Below are 14,300 nucleotides of genomic sequence, written 5' to 3'. Positions count from 1 at the left end.
ATATATAAATATGTGTACATTAAAATTTTAAAAGTCAACACTGCAACATTAAATTCAGGGTTCGTACACCATTTTAAAGTCCAAATTCAAGCACATTTTTCTCACAAAGCCAATTTTCCAATTTCTCCAGCACCAATAAAAGAAAAAAATCTGGTGTGAATCATGTATTTTGCACAAATATGTTACATATGGGGCAGCACGGCGGCGCAGTGGTTAGCGCGTGTGCGGCACAGTTCTAAGGTCTTGGGAACCTCCTGTGTGGGTTCAAATCCAGCTACCGGACTTACTGTGCGGAGTTTGTATGTTCTCCCCGTGCTTGCGTGGGTTTCCTCCGGGCACTCCGGTTTCTTCCCACATTCCAAAGACACGCATTTCAGGTGGATTGGCCGGTCCAAATTGTCCCTAGGTGTGAATGAGCGAGCTAGTTGTCTGTCCCTGTGTGCCCTGCAATTGGCTGGCAACCAGTTCAGGGTGTCCCCTGGCCACTGCCCGATGATTGCTGGGATGGGCTCCAGCACCCCCGCGACCCTACTGAGGATAAGCGGTGCAGCTAATGAGATGAGATGATGATATGAGATGTTACATATGCGATGTTTAATCTTGCATTTTTTAAGACATATAATATTTAGATCCAGAGTAAATCATGAATATATTTATTTTTGAGACAAATCCCTCCCCATATAGGTGTAGTATTCACCTGTTCTTTTGGGTGTGACGCTTAAGGGGCGATGACATAGGACAATGCCGTACAAACTAATGCCAGCTTCAGTTAATCATGAGGGAAAAAGAAAGGCAATGGCAAAGCGAAGCCACCAGGGAGCCATGTCAGCGTCATTTTCAAACAGACTTGTTGAGAAACATGGCAGCAATTTCAAGCATTTGCAAGCACTTTACCCAAAATCCAAGCACTTTTCAAACCTTGAAAACACAACTTTAAAATTAGTATAGAATAGATTTTTTTTTTTTTTGCAATTGATATCAACGATGTGAAACATTGGATGCATGCAATGTATAATACTTTGAAGATAGGATAAAAAGGCCCCAAAAAAATTATAATTACAATGTAATGCTTAGAAAACTGGCCTAAATTATAATAATACTGCAATGAATAGTGAATTGTAAAAATAGTGTAGTAAAAATAAGATTAAAATAATATTTAGCAGCAGCATTTTTAAAAACTGAATATAATTCACAATGTATATATTTTCACTGTTCAAATTCAAGTCATGTTTATTTGTGACGCTCTTAATCACATGGAGTCTCAGAGGGCTGCACAGACCACGGACTATGGTGAAATACAGACTATTATTACACTATCCCCTGATCTAAAACCTACATGAGGGCATGGGAAAAACTCAAAAACCTCAACAAGAGAAATGAAGAAACCTTGAAAATGGACCGCACATGAGGTAATCCCCCTTCCAAGCATTTTCAGGACCAGTAAGTAAAATGCTGCCATTGGTTAGAATTGAAAAAAGAATCACACCAAAATATATAACTACACCAGGGCTGGACAATAAATCAAATTAAATTAATTATTTCTCCTTTAAAAAAAAAAGCTAAATTTCCTAAATCCCAGATGCTGATTATTAAACAGTTGTTTGCCAACCTTTTTGTAAAATTTTTGGCAGTGTTATTTTTGTATTAATCTTGATTTAAAATATGTTGCTGGCTGATAAGCTTCCCTCTGAAGTTATATACTATTTTATACGCTGTTTTATCTTACGTAAAGTCAAATGTACTTGTTCTAAAATCTGACTTCAGTGTATGAGGGCAAACTATGAGAGGTTTGTCATCAACCGCACTTCGCCTTGGAATGTGCCTTTCCTTCCATTCTGTGCAGATAACAATGATTTATCAATTCTTGTCAGGGTTAGAATGTGTGTGTTTTGTGCCCCATTCGGTCCGGAGGGCAATGACCTATCACCCTTCTCCCAAGCTTCAAAGGACTATTGGGAAAATTGCATCAACACGGCTCGGACAAATCAGCCAGAGGCTTGATCATGGGGCGTGGACAGTTCATCCCATGTGGCATAAAAGTAGGCAACCCGGAAGCCCCCGTCAGCTTTCCTGCACACGATTGTAAAATTGGCACAGGCAGAGACCTGATTTGTTCAACTATTTGATTCGGTTAAATAAATTGATATGTGGACTATATTCGGCGCTTGGCTTAACAACTTCTCTGACTTTAGAACATGCTCCAACTGTAAAGAATTAGTAAAGACACATGAAGTGTCTCCGGAGTCAGATTTAAATTTAGAAATGTTAAAACCTTACACCTCCGATCTCCAGAGGGCGCCAACAGACCAACTGGAGTACCCCACAGCTGTTCCTCATCAGCCACATCTGACTCGATTCAGGAATTTAGTATTTAAGGACTGTGCCAACAGCGAAAGCGGTCTGATTGCGGTTTGCCCGAGAATTTTCTGATCACAAGCCTGAGTATATCCTGTCGTCAATCTATTTCGGACTTCCTAAACTTTGCCAGCCTTGTTTTCCGGAAAGCCTAGAGTTTTATCAGTCCTTGCCAGACCCGGCCAAGACAAAGATGTTGTTGTAAGTAGGGATTTTGACACTACCTCTAAAGTTTTGTCATTTTGTTGTAGCCTGCCCTCCTAGTATACATGTGATGATCAGCCATTTTTACTGTGCACCGCTGACTGCAGCTGTATTTTTTATTTTTATTTTGCTAGTCAAGCACAAGTGTTTTTTCTATATATGGGGAAGCACAGCTACTTTGTGCTGAATTTAATCTCATTCCATTAACTCTTTTTCCTTCAACATATATTTTGCGAGAAGAAAGCAGGGTTGGGTAGGGTTACTTTAACTGGATTACTTTCAATTACTTTTGGATTACTCCAATACCAAATATGCTAACAAAAGACAAAAGAAAGTAAATATGAATAAAATTATGACTCACAACACGTGGTAAGCTTTCTCTCCTGGCTTTGATTTCCGGCAAAACTAACATAAAATGCGACGGAAACAAAATGAAAATAAATCCAAACAGCTTGCCAACATCATTTTTGCCGTTCCATGTATTCCGTTACTCCCCAAACCTGCACAAAATTTCGTAATTTTATTCATATTTAGTTTTTTTTGTCTTTTATTAGCATATTTGGTATTGAGGTAATCCAAAAGTAATTGAAAGTAATCCAGTTAAAGTAACCCTACCCAACCCTGGAAGAAAGCGTGCAGCAGTGCTGAGTCTGAGCCGCTGTCCTTGGTCCTGAAATGTCCCGACACGTCCATTCATCTATTCCCTCTCTCGATTTGTGACACACTCAGAGTCCAACCCAAAAAAAAACCCAACTCAAAAATATCCCTGCTCCTAAATCTCTTATCCTGAACTCAATCCAAAACCACTTTCATTACGTATATTGAGATTATCCATACTAAATATGCCGTGTCTCTTGAAAGGCTCAGTCAGGGCACAGACATAAATGATGACCTGGATTTAAAATATAAAATAGAATAAATCAAAAATAGTTACCAATAACAGTCGGCTAATTCTGGATTGCGTGAGCTCCAGCTGTCTGTCCGTTTTTAGTGTGGGCGGTGACATTTTTTTGCTTTGCTACATCAATTTCATTACACATTAACCCAAACGCTAAATTTCTCCATCATGCATACAAAAAGTGAAGGTCACGGACTGTTTATGACTGTTCATTTATGGAATGAACCAGAATAACACACAAGTTGCTTTAATATAAAATGTAAAAATCTAGTTTCAGACAAATATCATTTAAAAACACTTTTCTTTTAAACTTTATCAACCCCTAACGTGCTGAGAGATGGCCGGTGAGCCGCCGGACTTTTGATAAACAAATATGTGTCTGTACAATGTCACCTGTTACTCAAATACATCATACCACATATGATTGAAAAGCTTAAACTCTTGGAATTCAAGATGTGACAACCATTTCACAATATACTCATCACAAAAACATCACTATCAGCCTGAAACGAGATAACCGAAAATTATAAAAGCGGCGTGACATACCAATTACGTCCCCTGGCTGTCATGATATTGGTTAAATGTACGCAAAATTGGCTTTGTTACATGGGAGACGTTCAGAGAATCCAACCTTTTAAATGATTTACTCCAAACAAATGATACTGCGGACAGATAAAATGAAATCTGCTTAAAAGCCTGTCTGCTTTGTTCCACCTTCTTTCTTCCGATACGTTTCTTTTGCTCCAAAACTCCCCTCTACAAATAAATACACTCCTAAAATTCTTCCAAGACGGTAGTTCGCCTCTGACCCTTAGATTGACACCTTTCTCGGCCATTAGCTGGCTATTTTTCCACGCTCAAAAGCCCTCATTAGCCTATATGGGCCTGTTTGATAAAAGGGAGATCGCCTCTGATAGGTCCAAATATCTTCAGCCAATAGTAACCAATTTGAATGATGATTGACTTGTTGAATAACCAATGGAATTTCCAAAATAAATGGACACAATTTTTCAATTTGATTTTAAATCAGAGCCAAAATTAAACATGTGGAAAGCAATTTGTGATTTGAGCATGCACAATCATTGATTTGACTTCTGGAAAGAGGAGTCAAACATTTACAATTCTTTCACAATGTCAAAAAATTTGGCCCAAGTAAAATACAAATTTGAAAGGGTTTTAGTGTCTTCAGATGGCCACTTTTGGAAACGCCTAAAACGGTGTAAAATACATGTTTAGTTTTTTCAGACTGGGATCAAGTAAAAATGTTGTTTTGTTAACCCCTTTACGTTCCTGTAAAATTCACCTTAAATCACAATCAAAGATGTCCCCAATGTATGTTGAATGTTATTCTTGGAGAACATGGACAGTGTTAAAAAGGTAAGCCTCTGATGTTTTATCCTAAACCGAAATAATCACTGCAAGTTCTACTAACCTTGAGTAATCTGATTTGAAATACAAGGAAATCAAATGTTTTTATTTCTGGCCTTGATATTTTTTTTGCAATTAAATGCCTGCAGATGAGTGTAGCATGGGCATCGTAGCTGTAAAATAGGTGAGACAATCGCTTGAAGCCTTGCCTGGTACCTTGTCCAACTGTTTTTACTTGTGTTGTAAGCTATTGTTTATCACAGTTAATGGGGACCTCAATGATGTTAAAATCAGTGACATCCCCCCCCTATTTTAACAGGCACCCTGCCAGCCACTACTTGCAGCAATGGTCAAATGGGATCACAGCCAAAGCAGTGCAATTTATTTTAGGCGGGCCAAAATGGTATGCTTCAGCGGCTTGAAACAAAAAGAAATGCACTCTGCTGGCTCCTGCTCTTAACAATTGTCGACAGGGGGTAAAAGATCGCCGCCACAACCATGTATTTCCTTTAAGGAAGGCCAGAAAGGGATGTTTCCTGACAAAAGTGCCTTCTGCCCGTCCCCATCTGCAGCAATATGCGATTATGGATAAGGGATCACGGCCGCACAGGTGCTGTCATTTATGTTGGAAAGAACAGAAAAAAAGAGCTATCTGCCCCTCTCTTAGCAATAGTCGACTAGGGATAACAGAATGAAGCCAAAACAGTGCAATTCATTCTAGGCGGGCCACAGCGGCACACTTCAACGGCCCATACCAGAAAAAAAATACACTCTGTCGGCTGCCTTCAGTAATAGTGGACCGCGGATGATCGTGCATTTCATTTTAGGCACGCCAAAACAGACAAAAGGGCCTCCTGCCAGCCCCCACTCACTGTAATATGGGGTTAGGTATAATGGATCTCAGCCGCACGAGTGCAGGTTATTTTAGGCGGAAATAACAGCACAAAAGAGCTGCAGGGCCTACCAGTCTCCACTCACACAATATGCAATCGGGGATAATGGATTGCAGCTTCATTAGTGCAATTCACTTTTTGGTGGACAAAAACGGCAAAAAAGAGCCACCAGGCCTGAGAAAGAAATGCTTTGTCAGCCCCCCACTTGCAGCAATATGCGTTCAGGGATAATGGATCTTGGAATTTTTTTTTGACCAATGATGCAATGACGCCATAAAGTATAGAACAAAGGATAACAGTAATTCTTTTCACTCATTTTTCTGTAGAGTAGGTAGTGTGCCGTTTTCTTCGGCGAGCATCCCACAGTGAGCAGCATGATGATTTGCATTGCAGTATAAAATCAAGTTAATTCCTCACATATTTTTAAAAGAATATCTCTATAATATTATAAGTTAAAGCTATCTAGAAAGCATTATTTGAGTATGAATACTAATAGAGTTACACTCTCTAAAAGACCCCTGCAGGTGGATATATATAAATTAACAGGATCAGTATTTTGTAAAAGATGTGTATTCTTTCAAAAAAACAACAACACACAACCCTTTAATGTGAGATTAAAGAGTCAGGACATGATGGTGGAGTGAAAAAAAGGGACAGTAACTTTTGATAGTAGAACCATCTGTACCCAAGTCTGAAAAGCCCGGCAATCATCAACAAGATTGGTCATAAAATAGCAGAATTCCCATTAGGGTCCTTTCATTTCAGTTTATCGGCTAAGACCAACATCTTTTCTCTTCTTTCCCGGCTGGCTTCTATGGGATCTGCTGTTCCTTTGTCGCTGTGCTTGGCTACAAAAACAGCATTTGTGATGTGTCAGCATTATTAGTGTGCAAAGTGCAGTGTTTAAATTCGGTAATGAGTGATTTATAATCCTGTGCATTGCCTGTTGAATGTGTAAAGCACGCAAATAGATTTTTCTTCCTGAATCGTTGATCTGGAAAATTAACAATCAATTATTTATAAATTCCAAATAAAAAAAAAGAAAATTGTTAAAAGTGAAAAAAAAGATCTGAAGTCTGAGGATCTGATCTCAATTTTAAACACCAGTGCATAAAACATTGGTACCTGTAGCAAACAATTAGCATTTAGTTCAAGCTAGGTCAAACTCAGGTTCTCAAGCCACATAAGGCCCCCGTTAGGCTTTTAAATTCAGCCCAACGGAAAAAAAAGTAAAAATATTATGTTAAAAAGTACCACTATTATTTTTTCCCCCAATGCCCATGTTATTACGGTTTTGTTACTATGTTAATTATTGGGAGTAGGTTTGAATAAAATCAGTCAAACACTAAAAAAATGTTTTACTAGAAAATCAATAACCCAGCACTGGTCAAGTATTTTCAGAACAGGGTCGTGGGCACCTCAGCCGTCCTTAAGTGGGCAACCTTGGGCCCTTGGGCACCATGTTGGACACCCGTGCTTTAAACCAATCTTTTTTTTTTTCAAACAATGGTCATCCTGGAAGTGGAATCTCAAGGTTTCTTAATTTTCCTCATGCTGAGGTTTTGAGTGAGACTTAAGAAAATGAAAAATGCACAGTATACTGATAAGATTGGAGAGGTCAGAACGATCATGACAGTAATTAGCAGCCGCTTGAAAATATACAAGGGCTATATATTTGATGACACGCAAGTGTGGTGTATATTGGTAAAATTCAACACGCTTATGAATGAGTTGTGTTTATTTTTTATGAAAAAAGTCTTTGTGTCACATTTTTAGCAAGCACAAGCCTATTAACAACCTTGATCTCCCCCTTGTCCTTTGGGTTCCATTGTAAACTCCCCCCATAAAAACATATATTTAGCAAGCATCTTGACATGAAAACGTACTGTGCTCAAAGCAAACATTAAGATCATATCAACATTTTTCTGTATTTTTAAATGTACTTATTTATTATACAATTTTTTATCAAAACAACAACGCAGTGTTTTGCTAAAATATAATAAAATAACGCTCCTTTGACCTTTTGCCTAACTATTAGCATTTAGTTGGACAGTTATAACACTCAAAGGGATGTTATTTATCCTCTGAAAAGACCAACTAATAATACTGCCAAACTGAGAGGCTAATAAAAAAAAGCTGAATCTCTGGTCTAATTTTGTTTATTGTCCCCTGCTGGCCAAGGGACATGCAATTCAACAGGGGGAGCAAATATTTATGTCCAACTGCAGTATTTGGTCATACCTGATGGTTATAAGTGCCAAAAAAGAATTACACACCCATAATAAAAATAGATTTATGTTGATCTAGACATTCTTCCTACTATGAGCATGCTAACACAGAATGCTCATTGCACTCAAGAGAGATGTCAAGGATAAACCTGCCGCAGTTTCCATCGCCGTGAAACCCAGCACGTCCCTTTTCGATATCACATTTTGTCCCCTGTGAGGGGATAAACAACCCTGAGCGCCACCCGCGAGTATTAACTCATTCACACACGGGCGGCGCGGCCATCTGTCATTTTCTAACCTCGCTTCCCTTCCGCAGCCCTGCCCGCTAATGAATCCATAACTTCGTTAGTGCCTCGTTACGGCGGTTAGCATGGGCGCCGTTGCGGGATTTACTGCACTCTGATGGACTCGTCTGTGCCGGGTCAAAATGGCGCTGGTAATTACTAAGGATCGACTGATATGGGTATTTTAGGGATGATACCAATTATTTGTATTAAGTGGAGGGCGATAAACGATAATTAAAGCCAAACATTCAAAAAAAAACTCAAAAAACTGTATTGCAAAAAGCAATTAAAATTTCAACAGAGCTTGAAAATTAGAACGTGTGATTGACATAACATTAACTAATGTTATGGTAATAGCTAATCACTAAGCCTTCCACTTTAGCATGTTTTTTATGCTCTCGCTCAATCACAAACACACAGGATGAATTGACCGACTAATGTAATGAACAAGCTTCCCTAAAATAAGTTAACTCTAATTGTTTAATCACACATACATTTTTCTTCTAGACTTTTTAAAATCTCAATATAATCAGCAGTCCTGATTCACAGGCATGTCCGGACTCGGGTCATAGCAGAGCTGCTGCTCTTTACTCCCCTCTGACGTTATTCTCCTGCCCATTGTAACGTTAGCAATAGTTGTGAGATGTAGCGCACTGGAATGTTTATTCTATTTTTGGAGCAGTTTTATGTGTTTACCTTTTACATGTCTATATTCTCGCTCTGGTCTACAGTGTGTGACTGCGGAGTGGAGACAGGTTCTGTTTCAGTGGCTCTGCCCCCGGTCGCTTATCCAATCAGAAAGCGCGGGGTGGGTAGTGTCCGAAACAGAAGGCAAAACAGAGGGAGAGAGAGGCTTGCCTTCATCTGAGCCTAAATAACCCAGTTTTAAATATATTTAATTGGCCCATCAAATAAATAAAAGTGTAAATACATATATCCATCCAATCAAAATCAATTCAAAATCAAATATCAGTGCTGATAATCAGCCTGTCTGATAATTGGTCGACCTCCGACCTGATCTGATCTCGTCTTTGCGCCAAATGTTTGGGGAACATGCTATTTGACGCTACATCTAGAACTGGTGTTGTTCTCGAGGATGGTTTCTCCAGCACAAACAAAATGGAGACACTTTGGCGCTTTGGTTATCTCGGGGTCAGTGTTTTGCAAATTTGGAATTTATTTTGTCTTTATTGTCATGGATATCAACGGATTCTGCATTGGGTTCTGCAGCAGACGCCACACAGTAAATGTTATCACAGAGGCAGCTTGTGTGCTGGGTGGTCTTGACCGTCTATGTGCATGACTGATTGACTGACAGCATACACCTGCCTAAGAGCAGGGCAGACAAACAAGTCAATGAGTCCAATCAAATATAAACTGCAAAGCCATGCAGCTACTTTCCTTGAAAATAAATTATTCGATTAAATCAAACTGGAAAATCAGTAGAACACAAAGAAATGGTGATAACCAGTGGGTGCTCCGTGGATTGTTAGAAAGAGAGAGAAGGCAATGGCAACGCTACAAGTCTGACCTACTGCAGTGAGGCTATTTAACTGCTCACCCTCAAAAGCTACCCTTGCCCAGCCTGTATCTCACCAACGGAAGACCCATTACCCATTAAACGGACGACCTAGAGCTACAACTCATAGGAAACCGCTACATTCGGGACAGTTGTATTTAATCATCACAGAGACATGGCGGAAGTCGCGGTAGCGTGTAGCTAGCCAGCTGTTCTCTAAATCGCTTTCTCACTCTGAAAGGAGTAGTCCTCCAATTTCCTATAGTTTTGTATAATGATAATAAAAGACAATTTATTCAATTGCATTTCTGTTTTTATTTGTTGACCTATAGTTATTTTGTTACAGTCGTATACTCTCAGTCGGTAATGACGTCATCTCGGGGTAAGTTTGCATGTGACCATGATTAAGTTCTCGGACATAAATGCATTTTTCTTTTAAAATAAAATTTAAAAAAAAACACATTGAAATTGCAATACAGGTTTGCCACTTGTTTGCCAAAATCATGCACTCCTAGCATTGATTGTATGTAAAACCTGCGATCTATCATCGAGTGCGTCTTCTGTGTTTGAAAACAATAACGCACCTATTCTAGACTGTGCCTTTTGGTGCGGTGGACTTAATGGCTGTGAAAATCTGATACTCCAGAGATATGGAAAATAGGAAAGAAACCCATTGGAGGTGCAAAGTGACATATTGCCAAACCGTAACCTTGGGACAATTTGAACCGGCGGAGTAACCTGCCATGCATGTTTTTGGAAAGTGGGAGGAAGCCGGAGTGCCCGGGGGAAACCCATGCAAGCACGGGGAGAACATGCAAGTGAGAAAACCTTTCAAGGGTGCATCGCGTGAAGCGGTTGTCCAAACCTTCTAAAGGGGTTTTCCCTGCAATGTTTTTTTTAACAGGTTTTGAAATTTTCCACGGGTCTGAGCGTTCACACAAAGATCGCTTGAAATAACAGTGAGCAACAGCAATCCCAAGTGTGGCAACTAATCCATTATCAAACATGTCCAAAACTTGACATCAAGTTACATTTTGCTGAGTTTCCGGCAATGCAAAAATGTTTCTACTTTGGAAAGAATTGACTAATGTATTATTGCAAAGGTTGTATGGCCTACAAACGTCATTTGTTTTCACAAAAATTCTTTCACAAGATTTCCATTTCTTTTTTTTTCCTGGCATCTTTTGTCGCAAAATACTAACATTTTAAGGGGCTTATTGAGTCGGTTGCACGATACACAACTGTATTTAATCACATTTTTTAGTGGAAGTACAATGTTGGCAACAAGATTGATTTGGTATAATTGGAAATTATTTGAATGCAACACAAACTTTTTCTTCTTTTTACCTGTTTTTTTTCTATATTTTTTAAATTCCTTTAAAAAAATCTCATTGTGTTTATTTTTTCCTAGCTGTTACTTTTTTCTTTTTGTTTACTATTCCCTTTTTTTCCTTTGTTTGTTTCTTTTCTTTTTTTCTGGCTTTTTTCTGAATTTTTCCTTCTTTTTTCTCTTCCTTTTGTTTCTTTTTTTCTCTCAACTTTTCACTACTTTTTCATTCTGGTATGTTTTTCTTTTTTGTTCTATCTCCCCCCCTTCCTTTAAGTCATTTTGTGCACAATTTTCCATAATATTTGGTCGTGTAGGGATTAAAGATGCAAAAACAACCTGAAGAGCCGTTTGGGACCCAAAAGAGCCGGTTCTTTTTAGTGAGCCGAGCCGAAGAAGCTGGTTCTCGAAAAACTCTACAGACTTTACTCAACTTCGTTCTACTTCGACATTGACATCAAAATACCGCATTTAGAACACAGCGTCAGGGAAACCCGTGAATTTTTACCTTCATGCACTGTAACTTCGACTTAATTCGCTCCTTAATTAGCAATTTGGAGCCCTGATTTTTGTGAGCTGGCCAGATTTTCTTGTGCGCGGAAAAGCTCTGGGTAGTGCGCAATTGCGCACACAGGCAGCTTAGAGGGAACATTGGTTATACCAGATGAGGCCATTTACAAACAGTGTGTATGCTCTTTTTCAGTCGAACCAAACCGTAAACGTGAGGTCAACATCTCGATTGTAACTGCACTTCCATGTGTTCACTGAATATGATCGTCTTCGTAACTTAAGTCATGAACATTAAAAACGGACGTTCTGTCAGTCCAAATCTTTGACACAAATGAAGTAAATAAGCTAAACTTCTTGTGATCATGACACAGGTTATGCCAACGTTCCAGGTCTGGCTTAACATTGCAAAATTAGCAGGTTTTTGGCTAGGAAGCACTTTATTTTTGCCATTTAAATAACATTAAAAAATGTGTTCAAATTTCACTGAACCATAAAATATTTAGGTGACTTTTAATTTGTTCATTCGCTTCGGCTTCGCATATATTAAAATTGGAACGATACAGAGAAGATTAGCATCGCCCCTGCGCAAGGATGACACGCAAATTCGTGAAGCGTTTTTTGATAACTGTAGCTGAGGGACTGGCACTGAAAAAGATGCGGTCAATAATGGAAAATTCATCACATCTACTACACAACATCATCTCCAAAAGGAAGAGCAGTTTCAGTAACAGACTTCTGTCACAGTCTTGTTCCACGGACAGACTGAGGAGATCATTTCTTCCTCATGCCATGAGGCTCTTTAACTCCACCCGGGGGAGTAAAAGGCCACATTAAACCACACCCCCACATTTGCATATTACCCTATTTTTATTACAGTGTGTATTTGTAGCACTATTTAAATACTCTATATCAACACGTTACATTGGGTATTTATGTATTATATTCCTTTTACTTTATTATTGTTTTATTTTCAACACAGGGATAATGCTGGAAGTGTGAATTTCCCTACGGGGATGAATAAAGTATCCATCTATCTATCTAACAACTGTAACCTATGATATGCATAGAGAGTATGTCTGAATTTTATACAGGGACCAACTACAGAACTAACAAATCTGAATAATTCTCCATAGTTTACTACATAGGTTTATAGCAAATTATTAAAAACTCCAAACTACGAAAATTGAAATAATATTCATACCGAATGTGTACGGTTACGTTATAAATGATCTGTACTTTGTTGTTTGCAGTTTATTTTTTTAAAGCGATAACATTGTATAAGCACCTGAAAACATAGCTCTTAAATGCTACAGGTAAAAACAAACTGAAATTTGAAAATTGTCTTTAGCCATTATAAAATACGATTTTCAATATTTGGAAGCTCCGTAATTAACCCGCCCACTTCATGGCATATAGTCTATTATTTTTCCCATTAGCAGTGATTCTAGCAAGATGACAACATTTGGGAATAGCCGCTTCAACCCAAGTATAACACAGCATGAAAATTTCAGGAGCTAAAACTAGTGATTCACAGGCAGGTTCAGATATCTTTTTTCTCGGCCACTCTCATGAATGGAAACCACTAAAGACTGTGAGGTCAACTGAACTGCTTGTGCCGTCTTGGGCGTAGATTTCTAACGGTAGAAAGCAAATCAGATTAGCGTCCTGTGCCACAAGAGGGGAAAAGGGGTAACTAGCATCACGAGCTTTAGGTTTCAAGAGTATCAGTAGGGCTTTGGCCAAGAAAATCCCACAACATAGCCAGACTAGGAGTATTCCAGGTATTTTTAGGCATGTTTGCGCCACAATAAAGCTAAAAAAGTCCCTCATATCATCAAAAGCATCAAAGTCGATGACGATAACGCCGCAGAACAAAACAATAGTCAGATCACTCGACACGGTCCAACATTAACTGATTCAGCCGCCACTTCGGGCCTGCAGCAAAAGACTGCGCTACGTAGGGCCATGCAAATGTCAGTGTCTCTGAGGCAGAGCTCTATGGAGCGTGAAATGAAATCTGGCAGAGTTTTGGGGCCTCGCCTTCCCGAGCACTTGGCCCATACAAACACCCAACGCGCAATCTGGACCGCATTTTATAATTGATAGGAAAGGTTAAGATATCCTAGCCTTCTTCTCACTGGAATAATTATACCCGGCTTTCAGTATCAGAACAAAATCGATTATTATTATTGCTGTCGTGAAATTGTCCGTCTATGATAATCCAGAATAATCCTCTGGCTCATGTGGCCAAATCGGGATTATTAAATGTACAACAAGTGTACTGGAGAATGTACATGTAAACAATTGCTCATCAACTGGTGTAGCCCAACATATAATTTACAAAATATCATGAGATATTGTTAAAAGAATAGTTTTGGGGAAATCAATACGATTGTGACCTTGTCTAGATTTTTTTACTTCACTTGGCTGTAACATTTTTAGCTAACGGAAATATATGTACAGTACATGCGCAAGTTAGTTGTACAAATATACTTTGAGAATTTAAAGTGGTTTGTTTTTAGTTTTTTTCCGTTAACTTAGAAACATTTTTTACTGTACTCTATGCTCACCAATGTATTTTCTAGCTGAATTGTGACATTAACGTTTCCCTGTTGGTTTTGTATAAAAAAACTATGATGTCTTGTTATGGTATGGTATGTTTGAGACCTATCACCATTCTTCTCCATCTTTTAAACTGGCAAAACATTTAGCTA

The 14,300-nt window shown here is 38.8% G+C and overlaps 1 protein-coding gene and 1 non-coding gene across 4 annotated transcripts in view; one reads left to right on the top strand and one right to left on the bottom strand.

The window, feature by feature from the left end:
• Positions 1–14,300, bottom strand: part of dlgap1b (discs, large (Drosophila) homolog-associated protein 1b) — a 138,070-nt gene that overhangs the window by 103,630 nt on the left and 20,140 nt on the right. The window lies entirely within an intron of this gene.
• On the top strand, positions 12,104–12,206 carry LOC148348390 (U6 spliceosomal RNA). Its single transcript, XR_015847778.1, has one exon. It is a non-coding gene; the product is annotated as a U6 spliceosomal RNA (small nuclear RNA).

This window comes from Urocampus carinirostris, chromosome 18 (assembly GCF_059441175.1).
Source record: "Urocampus carinirostris isolate Australia breed hairy pipefish chromosome 18, RoL_Ucar_1.0, whole genome shotgun sequence".
In the NCBI taxonomy this organism is placed as follows: Eukaryota; Metazoa; Chordata; class Actinopteri; order Syngnathiformes; family Syngnathidae; genus Urocampus; species Urocampus carinirostris.
Note: the sequence above shows the minus strand (reverse complement) of the source record. Positions and strands in the feature narration are given on the sequence as shown.